Source organism: Penaeus chinensis, chromosome 2 (genome assembly GCF_019202785.1).
Source record: "Penaeus chinensis breed Huanghai No. 1 chromosome 2, ASM1920278v2, whole genome shotgun sequence".
Classification (NCBI taxonomy): domain Eukaryota; kingdom Metazoa; phylum Arthropoda; class Malacostraca; order Decapoda; family Penaeidae; genus Penaeus; species Penaeus chinensis.
In genome coordinates, this window is record NC_061820.1 from 7123464 (window position 1) to 7136053 (window position 12590).

Consider the following 12590-nt stretch of genomic DNA (forward strand, 5'->3'; position numbering starts at 1 on the left):
GGATAGAAAGGGATGAAGGATACACAGAAACGAATAAAGGGTAGAGAGGTGAGGAAGAAAGAGATACAAGGAATCGGGAATAAGAGAGATGGGACAAAAGAACGAGAGAGAGAGGGTAAAGAACACAAGCAATGTAGAGAAGAGAGAGAGAGAGGGATAATAGAGGGAGAATGCGAATAGGATAACTGGGAATCAAATAGAAAGAGAAAGAAGCAGAGAACCAAAGATTGAGAAAAAAAAGAGAGAGACAGCGAAGGAATCGAGGACGAACAAGAGGGTGGAGAAAAGACGGAAAAGAAAGAGGGTGAAAGGTGGGGAGAAAAGAGATAGAGAATCAGAGGTGGGCGAGGATGAGGGTGATGTGAGATCCTGCCTCAAAGGGACCGTGGTCGCACCCTTTGCACGCGCTCTCCTTGGACGAGGATCATCCTCTACTCAAATATTGGATGCCTGGCGAGAGGAGGGGGGACGGGTGAGGAGAGGAGGTGGAGGAGGTGGGGGGGAGAGTAGTGGTGAGGTGGAGGGGATGGAGGGGGTGGATGGCATACGTGGTCAAGGGAGGTAAAAGTGACAGGGAAAGTGGAGGAGGTAGAGGGAGGCTGTATTGATGTGGAGAAGGTGGAAGGGGAGGTAAAAATGACCGGGGAAGTGGAGAAGATGGAGGTGGAGGAGGGACAGGTGAAAGAGGTGGAAGATGTGAAGGAGGTGGGAGAGGTGGAGAATTTGGAGGAGGAGGAAGAGGTGGAGGAGGTGGGACAAGTAGGAAAGGTCGAGGAGGTGAGGTAGGTAGCAGAGGTGCGGAAAACTGGTGGTAGAGGAGGCGTGAAAAATGGATAGAGTGTCGTGAGGTAGATGGGTAAAGAAGGAGAAGAAAGTGGAGGAGGAGAAAAAGGAGAATGTGGAGGAATATGAGATGTCGAGGTTGAAGATAAGGGTTAGGAAGAGATGGCAGCTCATCAAAAAGGACAAGAAACCGGAAGAAAAAGGATAAGAGAGGAAAGGGATATAAGAAAAGAACGGAACAGAATATAATAAAATAAAAGAAATTAAACAATTCTTCCACAGCTCACTTTTACGGCGATGTTTTGAAGAAATCCTGCAAACTTTAAAGATATTATGAAATACACCTAAAAATATAATTTTTACTCGGTTACTTTAAATAAAATCAGAAGGTACAATTTTACCGAGATTTTCTGAAATATGCTCACAAACTTCACGTCTACTGAAATGTCTTGCAATAAACTTACAAACTTTACCATTATTGATATGTCCTGAAATAAGCCTGCCTTGGTTTATGCTCTTCGTTTCCTTTGATTTACGATCTAGAATTTAAAGTTTAGATTTGGGACAATTTGGCTGATTCAGAACCAATGCAGCCGTTTCATCATCATCTAAATGTCTAAATCCGGTCTAATTTTGCATGCTTTAGAATCTAAATGTTTGAAGTTTAATCTCTTCTAGATTACGGCTACTGATATGAAACAAGAGACGTTCGCCTTTCGTTTATCTAAGCCGGGTTTAGAATCCATATCTTGAGATCGGGGTTATTTTAGCAGGATTAGAATTTTGGTGCTTTTGATTTTGATCTCTCCGTGATTATCTAGAATCTAGACGCATACACTCAGTTCGTTTACGATGATTTAGAATCCAGATGTGTTTAGATTGGTTTATTTGGGACGATTAGGAATTCACATTAAGAATGCACATTAAGAATTCAGATGTTTGGATATCGTTCTTTTGTTTATTTTCGTGTCATGTTGTTTGTCTCTTATCCGTCTTGGTAGCTGTTTCTTTATTGGCGATTTTGCTTGTTTTCCTTGCTTCTCTAAGGGGGAGAGAAGTGGGAGATAAAAACGGAAGAGGAAGAGGGAAAAAGAAGAGGGAGAAGGAACAGATTGAGATGGAAGAAAGATAACGAAAGCAAAGGAAGAAGAGAGTATGAAAAGAAAAGGATGAAGGAAGAGAGGAATAGAGCAGGGAAAAGAGAAGAAAGATAGAAAAGAATCAGCGCATGGACACAACGAATGAACAAAAACGAAGTATAAAAGAAGAAGAAGGAGGGGAGGGTAAAGCAGGAGTGAGTGAATGACGCCATGCACCGCAAACAGCTGGGCCATGCATTTCTGCTCGCTGACACAAGTCCGTGCCGTCTGACCAGCTGCTGTTCAAAAACTTCATCGCTCGCATCCTCCTGGGCTTCTTGTTCTGTCTGCCACTCCTTAAATCCCTCCTTGCCCACTCTCACTTTTTCTTTCTTTCTTCTTTCTCTCTCTCTCTTTCTCTTTCTCTTTCTCTTTCTCTCACTCTCCCTTTCTTTCTCTTTTTCTTTCTTTCTCTTTTTCTCACTCGTTTTTTTTTTTCTTTTTCTCTCACTCTTTCTTTCTCTTTTTCTCACTCTCTCTCTCTCTTTCTCTTTTTCTCACTCTCTTTCTCTTTCCTTTTTCTCTCTCTCTCTTTTTCCACTTCCCCTTCCTCCATATCCCCCTACCTTTTCCTCCCTTCCTCTTTCTTCCCACTCTCCTACTCCCACTCCCACTCCCACTCCCACTCCCACCCCCACTCCCACACCCACTCATTCCCACTCCCACTCTCACTCCCACACCCACTCAATTTGCACTCCCAGTCCCACTCCCACTCCGCTGACACCTACCAATACACCGAGGCAGCTCTCCTACGCGTCAGCACACTCACCTGGAAAAAAAGAAAAAAAGTATAAGCTTGTGCAACATCTCAGCAGTTGTGCAATGTTGTGTCGCACAGGCGGGTAAGGTCACGTGGCCACTCACCCTACATGTAATATCATATTCATTTAAATATATCGACGAGGAAATATCATATAATATCATTTTAACATGGATATATGATAAAAAATATTCACGAGTATATATCATATATTATTTTAACGTCATGTGATAGAAAATATTCACGAATATATATCATATAATATTGCATTAGCGTAGATATATATCATATATCATATTATCAAGGTAAGTATATTATACAATACTATATCAGCGTACGAAGTAGCAAGACATGGCTACGAATTATTCATATGCATATGCATGTAAGAAGATAAATACTAAAAATGAATAACGGTACTTATATACTGTGTACCGTATCTGCAATAGCTGTCGTAATGTCAGATAATGCTGAGAACGATGATGATAAAAACAACAACAAATAATAATAATAATAATAATAATAATAATAATAATAATAATAACAGAACAATAATAATCATAATAGTGATAAAAACAACAACAAACAATAATAATAATATAACAATTATAATCATAATAGTGATACTACTACTGTTATTAATAATAATGATAATGATAATAACAACAGTAATAACAATGATAGTAATACTAACACAAATAATAATAATATTTATAATAAAAACAATAATGATATCAACAGCAATAGTAAAAATACTAACATTACTAATAATATCAGGCCTATCAATAATGATAATAATAATAGTAATGATAATAATAATAAAAATAACAATAAAAACAACAATAATAATAACATCAATAACAATGAAATAATGTAAATAATCATAACAGCAATATTGATTATAGTAATAATACTGATAACAATAAAGACTTATGGTAACAATAATATCAACGATGCTAATAATAACAATAATAATAATAAAAACAATAATGATAACAATAACAATAATAATAATAGATAATAATAATAACAACAATAATAATAAAAGTAATGATAAAATAAAAACAACATAATAATAGCGATAACAATAAAAATAATAGTAATAATAATAACGATAACAATAATAATCATCATCATCGTCATCATAATAGTAATATCAACAATAATAAAAATAATACAAAAATAGATAATAATCATAATAACAACAATAATGATATCAATAACAATAGTAAAAATAATAACAACATTACTACTACTAATATTGACGATGATAAAAGAAATAATAACAATAACAACAACAACGGCACTGAAACAGGCAGAATAATAACAGCAACAAATACAGATAACAACCATGTATGACCAAAGACAAACAAACAAATGCACCCAAGACGCCCTGATACTAAGAAAGGAACGAACATCGAAAGATCACACGCAGCGCCGCTCGATCCAGTTGCTTGAGCAGACGCAATTACGCAGCGACATTTAAATGCCTCTTCTCTTCTTAATTCCTTCCTCTCTTCTCCTCTCAACTCTTTTTTTTCTTGTATCTGTTTTTCTTTTCTTTTCTTCTCCTCTCTTCTTTTACCGTCAAACTTTTTTTTTTCTTTTCCTCTTCCTCTTTCTCGCTTTTAATCTTCTTTCCTTCTTCATCTTTTCCTATTCCTCCTCCTCCTCTTCCCATTCCTCTTTGTCCTCCTATTCCTCCTTCTCCCCCTTTCTTTTGCTCTTCGCTTTTTCTCTTCTTTCCTCTTCTCATGCCTCCCCAATCTCCCCCTCCTCTCTCCCCCATTAGTGCCTCTCAGTCCCTTCCCGCAAGCAAGCAACCTCACATCCCGTTAAGCAATCTAGGCATGAAAGCACAGCGTGGGAGAGGGAAGGAGGTTGGAGAGAGAGAGAGAGGGGGGGGAGAGAGAGAGAGGGGGGGGAGGGAGGGAGGGAGGGAGGGAGGGGAGAGATATGAGTGGAGGAAAAGAGAGAGAGAGAGAGAGAGAGAGAGAGAGAGAGAGAGAGAGAGAGAGAGAGAGAGAGAGAGAGAGAGAGAGAGAGAGAGAGAGAGAGAGAGAGAGAGGGGGAGAGAACACCTGCACGCGTGTATTACAAACCAGCACAACAGAGAATCAAAATAACCGAAGAAAAAAAAGGAGACAAAACGAAAACAGAAAGAGAAAGAGAGAAAGAAATCTGCCCTCGGGGTTTAAATTCCAAAACAAATTCCGGTGGGAAAGTGGGAGGGAGACCGGAGGGGAGGGGGGGGGGGAGCTGTTGGGGTGCTCGACTGACATTTAAAGTTAAATACCATTTAAATGTCCCGACAGTCCAGCGGTTAGGGTGGCCGGGCGGGGTGAGGGGGAGGGGATGGGATTAGAGAAGAGAGGTGTAGAGGGAGGGAAGGTAGGAAGAAAGAGAGGAAGAAAGAAGAAACAAAGGCAAGTAAGAGAGGCAGGGGAAGTAAGGAGGGATGGAGGGATAGGGAAGGGAGGTAGGAAGATGTGGAAGAGAGAGGGAGACGGAGAGAGGGGGAGGGAGGAAGGGAGAGGGTGAGGGAGGGAGGATGAGAGATACAGAGATAGATAGAGAGAGAAACACAACAACGGCCACGAGATAATAGTTAAAACAAATAAATGTGTTAGACATCATGGTCATACAGTGCTACCGACAACGAGGGCCAAAGAAAAGAAAGACAGCGAACAAGAAATAAAAGAAGAATCCCTGATATGAAAACTAAAAGTGACGGGGACGGGGAAGGGGGGGGGTGCGGGAAAGGGGGGGTGCGGGAAAGGGGGGGGAGCAGATGGTCAGACAACCCTCGTCACGGTGTCGGCTGCGGTTCTTGTAGGGGCGGAGGTAATGAGGGGGGGGGAGGGAGGGAGAATGGGGAATCTATGTTAATCTTGAGAGGGGTATTTATCGAACCAGAAGAGGGGTGAAAAAGGACGAGAAAAGAAAGAAGAGGTGATAGGAGAGAGTTGAAGGGAGAAGGGAGAAAAAAAAAGGGAGAGGAGAGAAGAAAGAAGAAAAAAGAAAAGGGAGAGGAGAGAAGAAAGGAGAAAAAAGAAACGGGAGAGGAGAAAAGAAAGGAGAAACAAATAAAAAGCGAAAGGGGAGAAGGAAGACTTTATCGAAAATTTATTTACTTCCATTCCGAAAATCACGCTTTACCGATACTACTAAAACACTTGAAAGGTACACCATATTTCAGCCACAGTTTACCAAACTTAACCACGTAAAGGGATGAATATAGCAGCAAACAAAAGGAGAAAGCACACGCACAAACACACAAAGAAATACACCCCGACCTTCTACTCAGTCACCACCATTACCAGCGAGATAAAAGCCCATTATTAGTAGTCGTAGTAGCCTTGTCCTCGGTACTACAACTGATGACGTCATCCGGGAGTCACTCATTCATTCATAAATATCTGTCATTCCGAGTAGGCTGGCGAAGGGAGTACGGGGACGGGACGAGGGAAGGGAGTGGATGGGAGAATGGAGAGAGGAAGAAGGAAAAAGGGAGGGGCGGGTCAGTAAACAAGAGGGAGAAGGAGAGGGAGAGGGAGAGGGAGAGGGAGAGGGAGAGGGAGAGGGAGAGGGAGAGGGAGAGGGAGAGGGAGAGGGAGAAGGAGAGGAAGAGAGGGAGATGGAGAAGAGAGGGAGAACAAATAAATAAAGATAAAAGGAAAAGAGACAGACACAGAAAGAGAAAAGAGAAAGAAAGATCGACGGTTAGAGCAGAGAGAGAACGATAGAACGTGAGAAACTTAAAACGAGAAAGACAAAAATGGAAGAAACAAAGAGAGAAAGAAAGAATGAATGAGCGGAAGAGGGAGGGGGGGGGGGTGCGGGAGGGGATGACGACGCGGACAGACACAAACCCGACGTGATTGAATAGTTTCGGGAATAAATGTCAGTCGACGTACACAGCATCGTCTGACCGGTGGGGGGAGAAGGGTAAGAGGGAGAAGGGTAAGAGGAAGAAGAGTAAGGAGAGGAGGACGGAGAGGATGGGCAAAAAGAGATAAAAGGAAAGGGGGAAAGGAAGGAGGTGGAAGCGAAAAAGGCCAAATAGGAATGAAAGAAAGCGAAAGAGAAAGAAATAGGACGAGGATGAGGAAGGAAAAATGAGTAGAGGAAGGGGAGACAGGACTTAATAGGAAGGAGGGAATGTGGAGGAGGAGGGGGGGAGGGTAGAAGGAGGGGATGTAAGGGATGTGGAGAAGGAGGGGGAGGGGGAGGGTAGGAGGAGGGGATGTAAGGGATGTGGAGGAGGAGGGGAGGAGGGGAGGGGGAGGAGGGGGAGGGGCGAGGAGGAAGAGGGGGAGGGGCAGGGGAGGAAGAGGAGGAGTGGGAGGAGAAGGAGGAAGTGGAGAAAGAAAAAGAAGAGAAGAAGGAGAAAGATGAAGAGGAGGTGAAGGAGATAGAGGAAGAGGCGGAGGAGGTCAAGGACGAGGACGATTACAACGAGGAGGAGGAAGAAAAGGAAGAAAAGCTTGGGAAGAAGTGAAAAAAAAGAAGTGGAAAAAGAGACAGAGGGCGAGCAAAAGGAAGAAGCTCATAACCATAACAATAAATAAAACCCAGATAGGCATTGAAAAATAAATCGAATGGGGACAGGAGGGGAGATCAGTAAACACCAATAACAACAGCAATAACAATAACAACAATGGCAATAACGAGAAAAGAGAATACAAAACGAGGAAGGCCTACGAATAAGAAATGGCAAATTGAAGTTTACGACAAAAGTCAACTACCAAGACTGAATGGGAAGACCGGAATCTCCACGAAAGGAAAGCGAGTAATACATGCTGATTAGAAGTCTCGGAACAAGTCAGGGTGAGGCAGCGAAAAAGGGAGAGGAGGAGGAAAACTAGGAACATGAGGAAGATGAGGAGGAGGAGAGAGAGGAGGAGAAGGAGGAGAAAGAGGAGGAGAAGAAGAAAGATGATGAGGCAGCGAAAGAGGGGGGGGGGAGGAGGAGGAGGAGGAGGAGGAGGAGGAAAAGGAGGAACAGGAGGAAGATGAGGAGGAGGAGGAGGAGGAAGAGAAAGATGAGGAGGAGAAGGAGGAGAAAGAGGATGTGGCAGAGAAAGAGGGGGGGAGGAGGAAGAGGAATACAATGAGGAACAGAAGGAAAAGGAGGAACAGGAAGAAGAGGAGAAGGAGGAGGAGGAGAAAGATGAGGAGGTGGAGGAGGAGGAGGAGGAGGAGGAGGAGGAGGTGGATGAGGAGGAGGAGGAGGAGGAGAAAGAGGAAGAGAAGGAGAGGGAGGAGGAATGGGAGAAGAAAAGAAGAGGAAGAGGAACAAGAAGAAGAACGGAAATGAAGAAGGAAATTAAACAAAGGAAGAACAAGAACAAGAAAAAGAACGACACAAATAAAGAAGCTGAAGACGAGGAAGGAAGATTTCTGTCGCGTCTGCGGCTGATTAATGATGCCACAGAAACGAGTTCTAGAACTTTGCAAAACACCAAGACGTGACGAACGCGGGGTCAGTACCCCTCCTCCCCTCGCCTCCTTCGCCCCCCTCCCCCCTCCGTTGACACCTCGAACTACCCCCTCCCCCGGTTAACACCCCTCTCCCCTCCCTCCTCCCCCCTTTAAACACCCCTTTCTCTTCCCCTTTCTCTTCCCCTCTCCCACTCCACTCTCTCCTCCCTCTGTTAACATCCCTCTCTCTCTCTCCTTTCCCTTTCCCCTTTCCCCTTTCCTCTTCCTCTTCCTCTTCCTCTTCCTCTTCTCCTTTTCCTTCTTCTTCTTCCTCTTCTCCCCCCGACCTATTCCATTCCCTTTGAAGTGCAGTTAGAATAAGCGATTACCGAATTACACGCAAACACGTTCGGAACTACTGGACCGGGGATACTAAATAATGCATAAATAATGAAGGACATGAAATGCGGATCTAGTTGCAGTAATCTAAAAGATATTTCATTTCATGAGAGAGACAGAGATATAAATATATATATATATATAGATAGATATATAGATAGATATATAGATAGATTAAAGTTTTTAGATAGATAGGGCAAATAAAACCCGTTAGATTTGAGAGGCAGAGATAGACAGTTTGATAGATAATAGATAGTTGATAGTAGATAGAGAGATAGATAGAGAGAGAGAGGAGGAGAGGGAGAGGAGAGAGACGAGAGAGAGGGGGAGAGAAGAGAGGAGAAGAGAGAGAGAGCAAGAGGAGGGGAGAGAAAGGAGAGAGAGGGAGTGACATAGGGGAGAGAGAAGAAGAGAGAGAGAGAGAGAGAGAGGGTAGAGAAGAGAGAGAGAGACGAGAGGAGCGAGAGAGAGAGGGGGGGAGAGTGAGAGAGAGAGGAGGAGAGAAGACAAGGAGAGAGGAAGAGAGAGAGAGAGAGAAGGACGAAGGAGAGAGATGAGGGGAGAGGAGAGAGAGAGAGAGTGGGGGAGAGACAGAGGAGATGGAGAGATGAGGAAGACGAGAGAGGAGGGAGAGAAGGAGGAGAGAGAAAAGTAGAGATGAGAGAGGTGGAGTGAGAAGGAGAGAGACAGACGGGGAGAGACCAGAGGGGAGAGGGCAGAGAGAGAGGAGAGACAGGAGAGAGGAGAGAGGGCAGAGAGGAGGAGAGAGATAGAGGAGAGAGAGGAGAGAGAGAGAGAAGAGAGAGAGAGGGAAGAGAGAGAGGGAGATGAGAGATGAGGAGAGAGAGAGAACGGAATGAGGAAGAGAGAGAGAGAGAGAGAGGACAGATGAGAGAGAGAGAGACAGAGAGAGAGAGTGAGGGCAGAGAGAGACGAGAGAGAGAGTGACAGGACAGGAGAGAGAGAGAGAGACAGAGGAGAGAGGACAGAAGACAGAGAGACAGAGAGACAGAGAGACAGAGAGAGACAGAGAGAGCAGAGAGAGACAGAGAAAAGAAAGAAGAGAGACAGAGAGAGGGATGAGGGAGAGGGGAGACGAGACAGAGAGGTGAGAGAGACGAGGAGAGAGAGAGAAGAGAGGAGAGAGAGAGAGGATGAGAGAGACAGAGAGAGAAGAGAGAGAAGAGAGACAGAGAGAGAGAGTGAGATGGAGAGAGAGCGGAGAGAGAGAGAGTGAGAGAGAGAGAGATGAGGAGAGAGGATGAGAGACGGGAGAGAGGAGAGAGGAAGGAGAGAAGGAGAGAGGAGAGAGAGAGAAAGAAAGCAAAAGAGAAATGGGGAGAGAAAGAGCAAAGAGAAAGTGGAAAGAGGGAAGAGAAAGAAAAAGAAAGAGAAAGAAAAGGGCAAGAGAAGGAAAGAGAGAAAGAGAGAGAGGAGTGAGAAGGGAGGGTTGGGAGGCATTCGGGAAAGTAGAAGAGCAGATTTTTTTTTTTTTTATACAAATACCATGCTAAAAAAAAAAAAATCTAAATAACGAAAACTTCAACTTCTGAAACGTTAAGCAAAACAAAAACATCTTAAACGCAAAGACAACAAGTAAAATTCCAAGATCTTCCAATAAGCCGCCAATCATGATATCGATTTCGCTGAACACAACGACAACAACAAAAAACGATATCAGTTTCAAAACCCAAAACCCAAAAGCCCGGGGTTTCATCACTTTTACCCCTTTCCCAAAAAACAAAAAACAAAGAAAAAAGAAACCAAAACAAAGAAAAACAAACCAAAAAACAATATTTTTATATATATATCATATATATATATATATAGTAATATATATATATATATGTATATATATATATATATATATATACGGTCTAAGTCTCAGTAAAAATCGGTTTCAACAAAGGAATTTAAATATTTTATAGTATCATAGTTTAAATGAGTTAATCTACAGCTCTAGGAGTTATAATTCATTATTTAGCGCATGATGAATCAGTGAAGGTTGCAAAAGATGTGAAAAAGATGAAATCTCCATAAAAAGCTGTTGCCTATTTGAGTAGGTCTATGAGACGTACGGATATATACATTCATTCATACATACATACATACATACATACATACACACACACACACACACACACACACACGTTATAAATAAATAAATAAATAAATAAATATATATATATGTGTGCATATGTGTGTGTACACACACACATATATACATAACAGCTTTGTAACAGCCAGATGGGCCTATATCACCAGAGGTAGGGGGTAGAGAATACAAGAATCGTCTTGGGTGTCACATGAGAAGTGTAAACACCAAACAACTACTTTAGTCAAGAAGAAGTAGGAGGAGGGGAGGGAGAGGACGAGGAGGAAAAGAAGAAGGAAGAAGGAAGAAGGAAGAGGAGGAGGAAAGAAGAAAGGAGGAGGGAAAAAGGAAGAAGGAGGGGGAGGAAAAGAAGAACAGAAGATGAAGAAGAAGAAGAAGAAGAATTAGAGGGGAGGAGGAAGATGGAGATTACGAGGGCGAGAAAAAGAAAGAATAAAATGAAGAAAAGGAAGACTTCAAATAAAAATCCAAACTACGGAAACAGTCCGTTTGCAGCGTAATACACGATGTTTCGCATAAATTTTCAGGCCCCAACTGCTAATGAAAGTGCCAGGTGAGCGCAGGAGGAGGGGGGGGGGGGGGGTGGGAGGGAGGAGGGGGGGAGGAGGAGGAAAGGGGTGGAAAGGGAGGAAGGGAAAAGGGAAAAGGGAGAAGAGCGCAGAAGTAGAAGGAGGGGTACGAGAAGGGGGGGAGGAGGAGGAGGAGGAGGGGGGGGAGGAGGAGGAGGAGGAGGAGGGGGGGAGGGGGCGGAGGAGGAGGAGGAGGAGGAGGAGGAAGGGGAGGAGGACGGAGGGGAAGAGGAGGAAGAGGAAGGTAGGAAAGAGGAGGAGGAGGAGGGGGATGGGGAGGAAGGAGGTAGGAGGAGGAGTGGAGCAGATGGAGGAAAAAGGGAAAAGGAGGAAGAAAGGGAAAGGGGGGAAAAGGGGGAAGTAAAAAGAAGGAGGGGGATGAGTTGTAGTTTGTTTAGTGTAATAGTAGTAATAGTAGTAGTAGTAGTAGTAGTAGTAGTAGTAGGAGGAGGAAAGGGCAAGAGGAGGAGGTGGAAGAGGAGGAGGAGGGGGGGGGGAGGGGAGGGGGGAGGAGGAGGGGGAGGAGGAGGAGGAGGAGGAGGAGGTGGAGGGGGAGGAGGATTGGAGCGATGGAGGAAAAGAAAGAGGAGGAAGAAAAGGAATTTGGAGGGAAGGAGGAGCAGGAAGAAGGAGGGGTATGAGTAGTAGTAGTAAGTAGTAGTTTGTAATAGTAGGAGGAGGAGGTGGAAGAGGGGGGGGAAGAGGAGGAGGAGGGGGGAGGAGGAGGAGGAGGAGGAGGAGATGGAGGAGGAGGAGGGAGGAGGAGGAGGAAGGAGGTGAGGAGGGAGGAGGAGGAGGTTGGAGGAGGAGAAAGGGGGAAGAGGAGGAGGAGGAGGTGGAAGAGGAGGAGGAGGAGGGGGGAGGAGGAGGAGGAAAAGGAGGAGGTGGAAGAGGAGGAGGAGGAGGAGGAGGAGGAGGAGGGAGAGGAGGAGGAGGAGGAGGAGGGAGGAGGGGGGGGAGTAGGAGGAGGGGGTGAATGAGGAGGATGGTGAAGAGGAGGAGGAAATTTTGGGAAGAAGAGGAGGAGGAGGAGGAGGAGGAGGGGGGGGGAGGGGAGGGGAGGAGGAGGAGGAGGAGGAGGAGGAGAAGAAGGAATAAGAATAAGAAGAACAGGCGGCGGCGGCGACGCCGGACAAAGAGTGCCAGCAGCAGCAGCAACACAAGGTACTGTCCACGCGAGTCCGTGATATGAAGGGTCTCCTGCCATCAGCACCCGGCACGTGGGAGAGTGTTGCATTTAATGTAATAGTGCCTGAGGATCAAATACAAAAGAAAATAAAGCAGCCTATCATACTTCTAAAAACTATTTTTTTCTGTCTGTTTGTCTGTCTGTTTGTCTGTATGTCTGTCTGTCTGTTTTTGTTTCTGTCTGTCTGTCTGTCTGTTGTCTGTTGTTGTCTGTT